The sequence below is a fragment of the Macaca thibetana genome, chromosome 2 (genome assembly GCF_024542745.1).
Source record: "Macaca thibetana thibetana isolate TM-01 chromosome 2, ASM2454274v1, whole genome shotgun sequence".
Lineage (NCBI taxonomy): Eukaryota > Metazoa > Chordata > Mammalia > Primates > Cercopithecidae > Macaca > Macaca thibetana.
This window is the reverse complement of record NC_065579.1, coordinates 159525058-159538104: the sequence shown is the minus strand read 5'-3', so window position 1 is coordinate 159538104 and position 13047 is coordinate 159525058. Positions and strand designations below refer to the sequence as shown.

The following is a 13047-nucleotide window of genomic DNA, read 5'->3' as shown; positions in this document are numbered from 1 at the left end:
AATCACAATATGATAAGAAAACACATTTGAAAAGCATTTTCTTGTAAGCAAAAGCTTAACTCTGCTTCCACTTAGCCTGGTAAGTGTTTCTGTCATTCCGTGGGGCCAGCCCACATATACTGGGCTCTTGATAGGTCCTGGGCACGACCATCTGGCCCTTTGTGTACTTAATTCTTTTTTAATACTGACGAGTGTATTAGTAACACTTCCTTGATCACTGGTAAATATACAGCCACCATACAACTAAGATTTTCCTTAATTCTGAAATTCACTAATTAGTTGTGGGTACGGGTTAGTATTACAAAGGTATGTTGAGTGGTACTACAATGAGTAATCTAATTCCCAAAAAGAAGTGTGTTAATTTACTTCCCACTTCATTAGAGGAATAAAAAACATCTTATCATCACTAAAGGATACAAAAAGAGACTTGGGTATTTTAGGGAATGGTAGACAGGGAGAAAGCATGAATGCAGCATTGAGGCAAGAAACACAAATCACCTATATATCTTGGACAATGTTCATGCTTTTTCTTAATACCTTCTGATTGCTTCATTTATTAGTGTGTTTCATGAAAACATTTTATTCAATTTAAAACAGGTTTCCAAAGAAAGCAAATAAGGTAAATGATTCCTATTTTCAAAAACTTACCATTCTACTGGTACTTAAGTTATGCATTAGCCAACTCTGGAAGCTGCATTAATCTTTTCAAGCCAATAAGGTCTCAATCAATTACTTGAGATAGCAGAATAAAATACAGGCTTAAAAGAGATAATGCAGCCGGGCGTGGTGGCTCAAGCCTGTAATCCCAGCGCTTTGGGAGGCCAAGGCGGGCGGATCACAAGGTCAGGAGATCGAGACCATCCTGGCTAACACGGTGAAACCCTGTCTCTACTAAAAATACAAAAAACTAGCCGGGTGTGGTGGCAGGCACCTACAGTCCCAGCTACTTGGGAGGCTGAGGCAGGAGAATGGCGTGAACCCGGGAGGCGAAGTTTGCAGTGAGCCGAGATCATGCCACCGCACTCCAACCTGAGCGACAGAGCGAGACTCCGTCTCAAAAAAAAACAAAGATAATGCAATTTCCAAAGGTGCTACCAAGTCATTTAGAGAGAATATATGGTACAATTATAAGTATCAAAACTGGGAATTTATATATTTTAAGCCTTCCATAAAATATATTTACTTTTTTCCTTTTGTTGGATGAGAGATATTCTAATGCTGTTTATTTTTCCAGAAGATTCAGATTATTCAAAGTGTATCAGCTGATTGTTATGTGTGTTAATTCAAGCATTGAGTTTAAATAATCTTAACTCCCTAAAACTAAAGATTCTGTGTAAGGTTAGGCCAGTTGCCCTCATTCTAGAATCAAACCATGTAAGACCAGACAAAGGTCTCTTAGAGATTTTGGGGGGGTCCAGTCTTTCTCCTTTGTCCATAGACATGTTAGGGAAAGGACAACATTTCCTTATAGTACTTACCCCAAATAACTAAAATCTCAATTGAAAATGTATAGAAGTGGGGACTGTAGAATAGGTGTTAATAATTCCTTAATCAAACCTTGTAACTAATGAAAAAACACTAGTTTATATGCAGAAGTAAACTGATGAAAGGATGAACAGAATAAACAAGGAGGAAAAGACACATTTTTAAATATGTAATTTAGAAACTGTCAAAAAAAAGGTGGGACATGTCTTATTTAACTGGTGTATGAGAAGAATGGATGCTTTTACAGCCACATAAATGCAAGTACAAAAAGGTAATAGGAGCTTTGTGTTACAGTGGAACTTAAACTCCTCTGGGCAGTGATCAGCTAAGATGGAACAGAGACAGTTACAATGCAATGATTAACTAGTGGACAAAGCTATTATTCATGGCAGGTATGTAAGCAATTGGAGCAGCAATGTTGGAGGCCTCTTCTCATCAAGCAGCTTTGCCAGTACAGACTGGATGCCTGGAACCAGGAAAGACACAAAAACAATAAAACCTAGAGCCAGCTAAGGGAGATTCAATGCAATCCATCTCCAAATTTTAAATATTACTGGCAATCTACACTGAAGAATGTTTTCCCTTGGGCTTGGCATACATTGTAGTTATAGAATGTTGACCAACACTTACCTCTGTTTATCTTACTATGCAAAGCAATATGCTTAAAATACCTACTTGGAAATTCTCATTATATTACAGAAAAAGGAGATTCTAACATTAGTTGGCAAAACTTTTTGTTGATAGGTATGACCATCAGGTCATTACATGAACAGATGGTTAAAGTGAGTCCATTTCATTGACAGTACATATTGTGGGTCTTTTTATTCTGAACAACCAAACAAAACAAACACACAAGAGGTCATTGTGCCCTCCCTCATTTGGTTGGCAGCTTTATCTGTAAAATATGAAAATAAAAAACTAACATGGACTACAATCCTGCATGTACCATTGGTACCTGCATAGCACCATTTCTGCATAATATTTAATCAAATATTTTATTCATATTCAGAAATCCTGATATTTGTGAAGATGAAAAAACACATGAGATATTTTTAACTTTCAACTTCATGATCTCCAGTAAAAGTAGAAAAATAATTGTATTTCATATTATTTGGTTTTTTGAGCTAGCCAGAAAACTAATAGTATACAAGAAAAAAAGGAAGTTACCACTCTTTATTTGTCTTCAGGTCTTTTAATGTAATCTCAGGAAAAAAATATATTGAACAAAAAAGGAAATTATCATGTTAAAATCTATTCCACTTTGAAAGGCTATATTCTCTCTCCCTCTCAGATAATTTTAAATATAAAAGCTGAAATGTTTATAACCAAATAAATCATCTAGCAGATATCCAATCACCAAACATTAATTTTGCACCATGAGGTTTCTTTAATCTCTCTCTCTTTCTCTCTCTCATAGACACACACACATACAAACACATACACACACACACATTCACACACAGGTTGCTAACTTGATTCTTAGTATGGTAACTTAATCTCTATAACCACTCCAAAATATACTTTACCTTGATTTTGTGAATAAAAATAAATAATCTTATGGGGCAAGGCAGGGATAAAAATTAGAAGTATATTTCTAACTATAAGAGCTAATAATAAAAAGAACAGCACTGAAAATTATATTGCTAAAATGTATCTGTACATGTGGCTGTGAAAACTTAGGTGCAAAGAGAATTCTAGTTAACTACCTTCAGAAAGAGCTAATGAAACATAAGGTTTAAGAGTACATCTTTAGTACTTCTGTACCTTAAAATATTGCCGAGTATTAATTTTTCATCAAGTTGTCATTTTCTCTGACATTTGGTTTTATTAATCAAGGCATTTATCATTAATTTGTAGAAAATATCATAATTAAGCCAAATAAAATAAAATCCTTAAAAGGTTAAAATTAGAAAGCAGGTGAATTAGAACTTTGACATTACCCTATTGACATACAGGAGCTTTTTGGAAGTATGAGAACGAAGTTTTTTTCAGTGAGTTTGGTGCCTTGATCTTGGGGTTGGCTGGTTTTTAAAAAATGTTATAAAGATTTGATTTAAAACTCTCTGACAGTTTTGACATTCAGGTGAAAGTACTGCTGCTGCATTTGGAACAATTTGCATATCCCACTGCTAAACGGAATGTTTGAGGTGTGCACTGGTGTAAAGAAATTAAAAACAAGCTATCACACATGCTTAAGTGTATGTATTCACAGAACTGATGGTTGGATCGCACCACCCCATCCCCCTCCAATGTAATCTGTGATTTACTCTTCTATAATAAATTACCCTACCATGTTAGTCTCTCTGGAAAATCTAACCATGCATGTAAGAAGCAAAGTAATTACAGCCCCCTCTTGTCTAAGAAGCCTCCTTCAATCCCTATGAGCTCTTTATACACAATGCAGCCACACGAGTCTATTGTAAACTTCTTGCCTGAAATTCTGGACTTCTGACTATCAGCAGCCACTAAACATCATCTGAACAGTTTCGTTGTCCCCAACAAATACAATTTTATTTCTTATAGTTAGTTGTAAAGCTCTTCCTCAGGAGAAATTGTTACTGACATTTTGACTTTAAGCCATTTGTCTATTTAACGAAAGAACACAGTTTAAAATTTGAGTTCCAAATCAGTAAAAAAAAAAAAAAAAAAAAAGGAGGACAGAGGGACATAATACATAATGAAATAGAATGAAGAAGAGTTATAGCAATACTTAATTAGACTGAAATATTCAGAAAGAGTATAAAATTTCTACATCTTTTACTTACAATTTCGTATTATTTTTAGGTATACATAGAAAAAGATATTTAATGTGCTTAAGGACAATAAAAGAAAAACAATAAAATAAAAGAAAATTTGAGGTAGCAAATCCAAGACCTTAAATATCATAAGACAATTAAAGAAGATAAAGCCCATTCAGGAAAATATTATTGGACATTACCTTCAGCCTTCAGAGTCCCAAAGGCAATTCTTGACACTTCTTTTTATTTGTCTGTAGAAAAAAGAATACTTAAAATTGAAATCTTCCAAGGAAAACATTTGCATTTCTATAATATCTTTATGACTCACATAGCTGAGTTTGTGTATGCCAACTAATATCTAGTTTTAAAAAGAAAACTGAAAGCTAACACATTCATATGTGTACAGGTACTCAGTAAAACATGGCCCAAATATACACTGCATATACATTTTTGAGAAGGGATAGCATGGTGCTTGCTATAGTATCATAAGAATTTATCTTAACTCATAAGGATATTTGCATTTTTATTTTCATATTTTCATATTTTCTTTTAAGAAAAGTAAATCCCAAATTGCTTTTAACCTATTTACTTGCTCATTCTTATTAACAGAGAGTTTGCCAAGATCTATGATGTATAATGTACTGGTCATCACTGGTGAGTTTAAAAGTATGCAAAGATAAAACACAAGCCCTATTCTCAAAATAGTAGGTAAGGTTAAGAGACATTTGCATAAACACAGATAACCCAAAGAAAATAAAAAGAAAATGGGTGGAAAGAAATAAAGATGCAAAGGGTAACATGTTCAGTACAGTTTAGTACCCAAGGCATTGACATTAAAATGTGACTTAATATTTCCCATCTTAGCAGAAAGGCTAATAGTAGGGTCCTACTCCTATTTAGATGCAAGGATGCCAAACAAATGGATGGGTTGCTTTTAAATTTCTTTAGTATAGAATTGAAGCTGGACAGGGAACAGGCAGGTTGAGGTTACTTTAAAGCCAATTTGGTGACTTTGACTATCGAAAGACTAAAAACAGCTCCCCTATTAAAAACTGAATTCGATGTTGTGTTCCCATTAGAAAATGATCTCTCTAAATTTGCTATGAATTCTCAATGATGACCTTGATGCCATATTTACTAATAATCTCCACAGAGATTTGGCGATTCAAAGTTTCAAAAGTAGTTGTAATAATGGAAATGCAATACATAAACATATGCTGATTCTATAATCTAGTACATCTACAGTAAAATGCCCATTAGAATTTTTAAAATCTGAGGATTTTAATTGACTATATCATTAATATGCATGCACAATATTTTTGCAAACAACAAACCACACTAGTAAACCAAAACAAACCTAAGGTTTGGCTGCACTAATAGACAAATACGTTCCAGAAAGGGAATCTGACAGTCTTGTTATATTTGAGGTACATCAGCATTATTATAGTTATTCTGCATCTGCAAACTAGGAGAGATGCTAAAAGTTAGTAACTGCTAGGAGGAGTGAGACCAGAAGAATTAATGATGAAGACTTAGGATGATTAGGAACAGAAAAGAAAAAATGTTCTGATCATAGAGATAAGGTGGAGGACACCTTTGAGAAAATTAATTTGGCCACTACATGATATATTACCAAAGCTATTTTTGTTAATTGATTATCTGTCTCTTCCCTCTAGAATGGAAGTAACATAAGGGCAGGCACTTTGTCTTTTTCACTGTAACATCATTTTCTTGAATAGTGCCTGCCATATACTAGGAAATCAATGAGTATGTACTCAACGAATGAATGAACAGCCTAACCAATAAAACAGGCACTAACTCCGTATCTATTCACAGATGAGAAATTCAGGCTTAAAGAAATTACATCACGTATACCAAATTAAACTACAAACTCCTACAATGCATTGTTTATTCCTCCATTCAACATTCATTCTAGCAATAGGAGAAACAAGCAATAAGCAAATAAATTGTTAGATTTATAATGTCATATAATTAGTACTATGAAGTCAGATAAAACAAGATAATGGCACTGAGAGTTACATGACCTGATATTTTAGATAGATTTGGACAGGAAAGCTTCTCAAAGGAGGTAAGAATACAAGTAACCTGAATCAAATAAAGAAAACAGTCAAAACAAAAAAATCTGAAGGACTGGCCAGGTGCGGTGGCTCATGCCTGTAATCTGAGCACTTTGGGAGGCCAAGGCGGGTGGATCACCTGAGGTCAGGAGTTCGAGACCAACCTGCTCAACATGGCAAAACCACATCTCTACTAAAATACAAAAAATTAGCCGGGCGTGGTGGCGGGTGCCTGTAATCCCAGCTACTCGGGAGGCTGAGGCAGGAGAATTGCTTGATTCCCAAGAGGTGGAGGTTGCAATGAGCCAAGATCGCACCACTGCACTTCAGCCTGGGTGACAAGAGCAAAACTCCATCTCAAAAAAAAAAAAAAAAAAAAAGAAGGACCATCTGAATTGTTTTAGGATTAAATAACACGTATTTCCTTGCCTAGTATAATGGCCAGCATATACCAAACAGTGCACTCAATATTTTTTATTATATTGCTAGTATTTTTATAAATTGTGAATTTCCCCACTAGATTACTTTGTCAAAGGCATTTACTGTTGTTTCCCTTAAAGTTCCTTAAATAGTGCCTAGCAAGAGCTCAATAAACATTTAGAGAACAAAAATAGAAAGACACAATTTTCAGTTCATTAATTAGAAAATAAGCAGACTACATGAATATGAAAAAGTCACCATCTCTCATATGCCTGAGTCAATCTAACTCTGTTAAATCAATTTCACAAAATATTTCATCTTTCCTAAATTAAAACAAAAAAGAAAAAGGGGAAAATGTATAAAATGGCTAGGCCCAAGAAGTCATAGATAACAAAAGAATAAGAAAGAATCAGAAGAAAATTAAGTTATTAACATGAGGTCACTCGCTTTACCATTTCCATGCTGTCTGACTCCATCAGATTAACACATTTTTCCAGTGCAGGGACATTGCCACACAGATATCTGATTCATTTATGTATTCCTAATGCAGGCACAAGCCTTGTTATATAACAAACATTCAAAAAAATCTTCGTTGTACTGAAATGAACTAAAATGATTTTTAGTAGTTTTGATGCTTTAAAGCTAGCTCAAAACAATAACAACAAACCAGGGGACTAAGAATAAAAAACAAATTTATACAGAGAAAACATCAAGTATTAGGTTTGAGTCCTGCAGCAAAGGAGCAGAGAACAAGGTAGGTTCTTTCCAAAAAGTGAAATATAAGTGACAGTGTGATATTGGCATTGGAAGAGACAGATCAGTAGAAGATGACAGGGGGACTCAGGTATGAGGTAAATATTACAAGTAACATTTCCATGAACAATGTTAAGATAGCTGACTGATTACATGTGGAAAAATAAATTCTGTTCTCTAATTCTTATCAGCACTAAAATATAAATCAGGTCAGTAAAACTCAATATAATATATAAAACAATCAAGGACCTCTAAGAAAATACATATGTATAATTTTCTGAACTCCAACATGGGAAGGACTTTCTAAGTACATACACAGTGGTATATAATATAAGCATAAAGATTTATGATTTTTACTACTTAAAATTAAAAATTTTAGCCTGGGCAACATGGTGAAACCCTGTCTCCACAAAAAGTACAAAAATTAGTTGGGCGTGGTGGTGCACAACTGTAGTCCCAGCTACTCAGGAGGCTGAGGTGGGAGAATCACCTGAGCCTGGAGAGGTCAAGGCTACAGTGAGCCATGATCCTGCCACTGTACTCTGGTTTGGGCAAGAGAACAAGACCCAGTCTCAAAAAAAAAAAAAAAAAAAAAAAAGTGTAAGGCAAAAAATATCTTCAACAAAATTCAAAATTAAGAGGCCAACAAAAAATAAATATTTTTAAAGTGTATAATGTTCATTGGGCTAAGAGTCTTTATAAATAAATAAACATATTATTCTACTTTTTAAAATGAGCAAAATACATGAATAGGCAATTCACAATAGAATTGTGAGTTATCTTCTAAACTATGGAAGGCATTTATAAATATATTTTAACATATATAAAATATATTTTAAACTATATATTAACATATATAAAATATATTTTAAACTATATATAAAATAGTAATACTTATTAATTATTAATACTGAATAATACTATTAATTCTAAATAATACCTATAAGTAATAAGGTGAAATAAGAAGCTAAAATACATATGTAATAATATTAATCTGCAATAGCAATGAAAGAAATGCAAATTAAAAACTAAAATATTCCAGCATAGTGAACTGGTTAGATAAATTATATGTAATAGGATATTAAGTGTTCATTAGGCAAGTGAAAATATATAATACATCATTAAGCTTAGAAAACAGGTTATAAAATGGTAATAATGATAACATACCAATATTTAATAATTTTTCTCTATATAATATAAATACAAACTATGCACAACTTTTGGTCATATGCATATACAAGTATAGATCTGTATGTACCAGGCGTATGTGTGTTTGTGTGTGTGTGTTTGCATGTATATGAGAAAAAGCATGTATGTGACTGTAAAAAACTTAAACTACATTATTCTTTGAATTTATCTTAAGATTATGACAGATTTTTTTCTTCTTAAAATTTATTTCCAAATTTTCTATAATAAAAACAAATTATTTTTATAAACATTAAAAGCACTAAAAGAAGGCACCTAGTTTATGTTTCAGGAAAGAAAAATTTAATGTTATATTATTAGAATTCTTGAATGTTAAGAAAGACATTTGAAAATGTCATTTTTGGTGAAACCTTTTTAACTGCATAGATTTTTTAAAAGAAAAAATTGTAAGGAAGGAAAGGAGAAAGGGCAGATGTTGTGAGGAAGGGAAGAAAGAGAACAACAAAGAAAGAAAAGATTTATAAAGATAACAGCAACAACCCATAATGGTATCTATTAGGTTCCTAGCAACCAAATGTTAACTGGTAACATCTCTAATTAAATTTCAAAGAAAAGCACAGACTGGAATGTAGAAAACTTAAGTTGGAGGTTACATTTATACTGTAAACATACTTTTACAAGAGAAAATAGATAAAATGCTCATTGATTTCAATGATAGGACTACTGTATAAAGAGAGACAAAATATGCCATGAGAACATAAGATGCTCCAAATCAGTTTTGGAAGTAGGAGTAGTATAAATTTCAATTAAGTAAAAGTTTAAAGTAAGCAAATTTTAAGTAGCTATAAAATCATGTTCATTCCCATATAAGTAATACTTTTCAATCCATAGTCCTTAACATGTCATTCAAAACATATGACCCTACAACATATGAACTATGACTTCTGGTTAGTTGTTTCAATGGACATTATTCTGTATAAGGCCCTCCCAATGAGTAAAAATGAATAGAAACTGTTAAAGACCATTCTCTATCAATAATTACAGCAAACAAGTCTTCATTAAATAGAAATTTAAACATGAGGTTTAGTTGTATTTTATTTTAAAAGGCAAATGAAAGCCAACTGATGATCCTGAAAGACCATAAAGAACCTGTACAGTTCAATTGTCAAGAAGACAAGATACATTCCTTCAAAGACTTGAAAAGCCTTAATTTCAGTTCATCCATAATCATGCATCCTAAGGTGGAGGTATTCATTTTGGATTTGGATATCTTATTAGAGTTTTTAAAACACCAGGGAAATCTGGTAAGTTCTATGGTATATTCTCAAAGAACCCTTCATAAGATTGGTCTGGCTAAACCCCATACTAAAACCATCTGAAATAAAGTCAAATTCCATGGAGCTGGAGCTCGAGAGCAACAACAAAAGACCATTCACTGACTCAGTTATACTTACTCTTAGGTATTTCAGGTTCGCTTCTAAATAGAGGGAAAAAGTACAGAAAGATTAGGTACTAAATACTGTTTTTAACTCTAAAAAACAATCAAGTTTTTTCTTTACTTTCTATTTAAAAGTAACCCAAGCCCTTCCTTTTATTATGTGAAGCTTCACTCTGTTTATTTTTATTTCCCAGGAGCAGAATGCCTTAAATAAATTCTAAAAACCAACACACCAACAAATAAATAAATTAAAACTCAATGACTATAAAAAGTACACAATCTAACCTGCTTAATTATTAACAGGTAAATAGAATGCACTTCTAAATTATTTACTTAATCCCCTTCAACTAAAAACTTTAAAGTTTTTTGCCTTGAAATGTATATCCTTTCTAAGGATCCATAAAACAATTATTTAAAAATCTTCTATTAAGCCATTTTAGTAAAAGCAATTTTAAAATACCAAAGTAAATATGCACTTAAACATCTACATAAGTTCATAAAAAATAGAAGACTTTTAAAAAATTTCAAAGGTCAGTAAAATTATTTTTCTTCCAGCTTTCCCTAGTCTTCTGTCAAATATTTTACTCTACCATGAGCAGACATATTCAGTACTAAATTATATTAGATTGATATAATAGTTTTGAAGTAAGCATTTATAGAATACTCTTATTCCTAAGCATACCATAAGAAATATATAATTATGAAACTATGAAAATATTAATAATTTTGAAACTTCAAGAAAAAAAGAATGAAAAAATTCAAAATCACCATTTTCTAGATAAGACTGGACTATTTTCACCAGCATAGCTAATCACTGAAGAATGACTGCTGCTTGATGCAAGTAACCATTGATTATCTGAAATGTTGGTTAGTTAAATGTTCTGGTTAGCTAAGGGTTCACCGGACGGAAAGTGTTTTTGTTTTTAGATAGTTTTAACAAAACATGTAAGATGCTCTAGTAGATTTCTCTGCCTTAGCAAATAGGGAACTATAATTTTATCTTTCACTTCAAATGAAAAAATTATGTTGCCTTAGAGGATGGTTCTTGAACTTTTGGGAAGTCAGAAGGGGCTCTGGGATGATGATTTAAAAAAAAAAAAGAATCTTTTTTCTCTATAAAAGTGCATATGATCACGAAATTTTGTATAAAATTTCCAGGGGTCCAGAGACCCACATAAAAACCCCTTGCCTTCTAATATTACAGAATTCTAAGTACTTAAACATATGAGATTGCACCCATACAGTAACCCCCAGGACAAAAGGAGAATGTTTGAAGTTCCTTCTGAAGACATGCCTAACAATGAGCTATTCTGTTATGATTTGTATCCTTTCTTCTAAAAGGGGTGTGTGAAAACAATTCTGGATAATTCAGTCTTGGTTAAAGTTTAAATATGTTTCCTTTAAGGACAATTGCATCACAAGGTATTTGAGCTTTGAAACAAAATAGTGCTGCCTTAAAATCATTCCACATTTTAGAAGTGACAAAAATTTTCTTCCTATATTTTTGAAACAATAGAAGGCAGAGTCGAAGAGAAAGCTATTTAATTTTCATCTTTACTTCTAAAGATTAACAGATAATAGCAAATACATGAGCAGTCCCCATATTCAGGTTCTGTTCAAAGCACTTTTATTTGTATTTACTTATTTAAACCTCACAAAAACTCTAGGAGGTAGGTAATATCATTATATCCACTTTATCGACGTGTAAACTAAGGAACAGAGGGAGTAAGTAATTTGCCAAAGGACACCTTTTTACTAAGTGGCAGAACCAGGATTTATGCCCCCGTCAATCTGGCTGCAGAGTTTTGATTCCTACAGACCATGTTCCACTCCTAGAGACCATGTTCCATTTCCAGCTTCAATCTTTCATGAGTTCTTCAATCTTTCATTAGTTGATGGTTTTTCTTGTGTGTTATTATATTTAACACAAGTCTACCTCTTCACTACCATGCAAGGAACTTTCATAATGGTTTTCCCAGAAAAACTCATTTGGTGAATTGTTCATAAGATGCTGACAAAACTGGCCCCACCTCTGTGCAGCTGGCAGTTTTATACCATAGTAAATTTCCCAGAGTCAATGCCCAAAATTGAAAAAATAAGATACCACCAGTTCAGTAAATGTGGAATTATACAATGAAAGCTGACCTCTCATTTCCTTTTTGGAAACAGTTTTCAGGGGATAAATACGTGAATGATTATATATTCTAAAGGCAACCAAGACAACAGTATAAATGGGCAATATTATCATAATAACTTCTCAAAGGTAGGATTGTCTGCTATTCCTAATTCGTCTGATGAGAGGTACACCAGTCAATACAACTTTTACTTTCTAGTCCTAAATCATTTATATGAAATAACCTGTCAAAGTAAAATGCATACTTAGTGAGGGCCAGCAAGTGGCCAAAATTGCAGTATGAATATTTTCTTGAAATATCCTCTTGGCAGATTGTTACCAAAGACAGCAACCAATTTGTAATGCAGGATTTGCTTTTAGTGTACCAATCTTTATACATTGAGTAATTCCATGAAGAGCAAAGGCTTTAGATATAAATTCATTCAATTTAATTTTTATTGAATTACTCCCTAAAAATAAATGCAAACAGGCAGATACCAGTGAGACACAAGTATAAAAGGGCAAACTAAAGCAGAATGTTCAAAGTCCTAAAATATGGTTAAAAAGCAGGTATACAGAAAAGAAGGTACAACTCAAGGCAAATGGAAATACAAAAACAAGATAACATAAGGAAGAAGCTTGATAATTAAGGCAGTTTTTTGTTTTTGTTTTTGTTTTTTTAACATTAGACCTATAAACTTTTATGAAGAAACTCATTTCAATGCAGCCAAGCTAGGCTGGGAATGAGAACCTGGTTAATATAAAAGTATGCCTGGAATAAAATATCATCCTTTGCCTCTATCTATCTCTACAGCATCCTATACACCATAATAGAACAAATATTTGAAAATCATCTAGTTATTTCCTGTAATAGTT

The 13047-nt window shown here is 32.8% G+C and overlaps 1 protein-coding gene across 24 annotated transcripts in view; it reads right to left on the bottom strand.

Annotated features, from left to right (window-relative positions):
- Positions 1-13047, bottom strand: part of ZBTB20 (zinc finger and BTB domain containing 20) — an 811121-nt gene that overhangs the window by 634174 nt on the left and 163900 nt on the right. For 22 of the 24 annotated variants that reach the window (XM_050781935.1, XM_050781939.1, XM_050781938.1 and 19 more), the window contains one exon: positions 4424-4474. The exons of the other annotated variants lie outside the window; for them this stretch is intronic. The gene's annotated coding sequence lies outside the window, so the exon portion shown is untranslated. Of the gene's footprint in view, positions 1-4423; positions 4475-13047 lie in introns of those variants that run through there. 24 annotated transcript variants of the gene reach the window in all.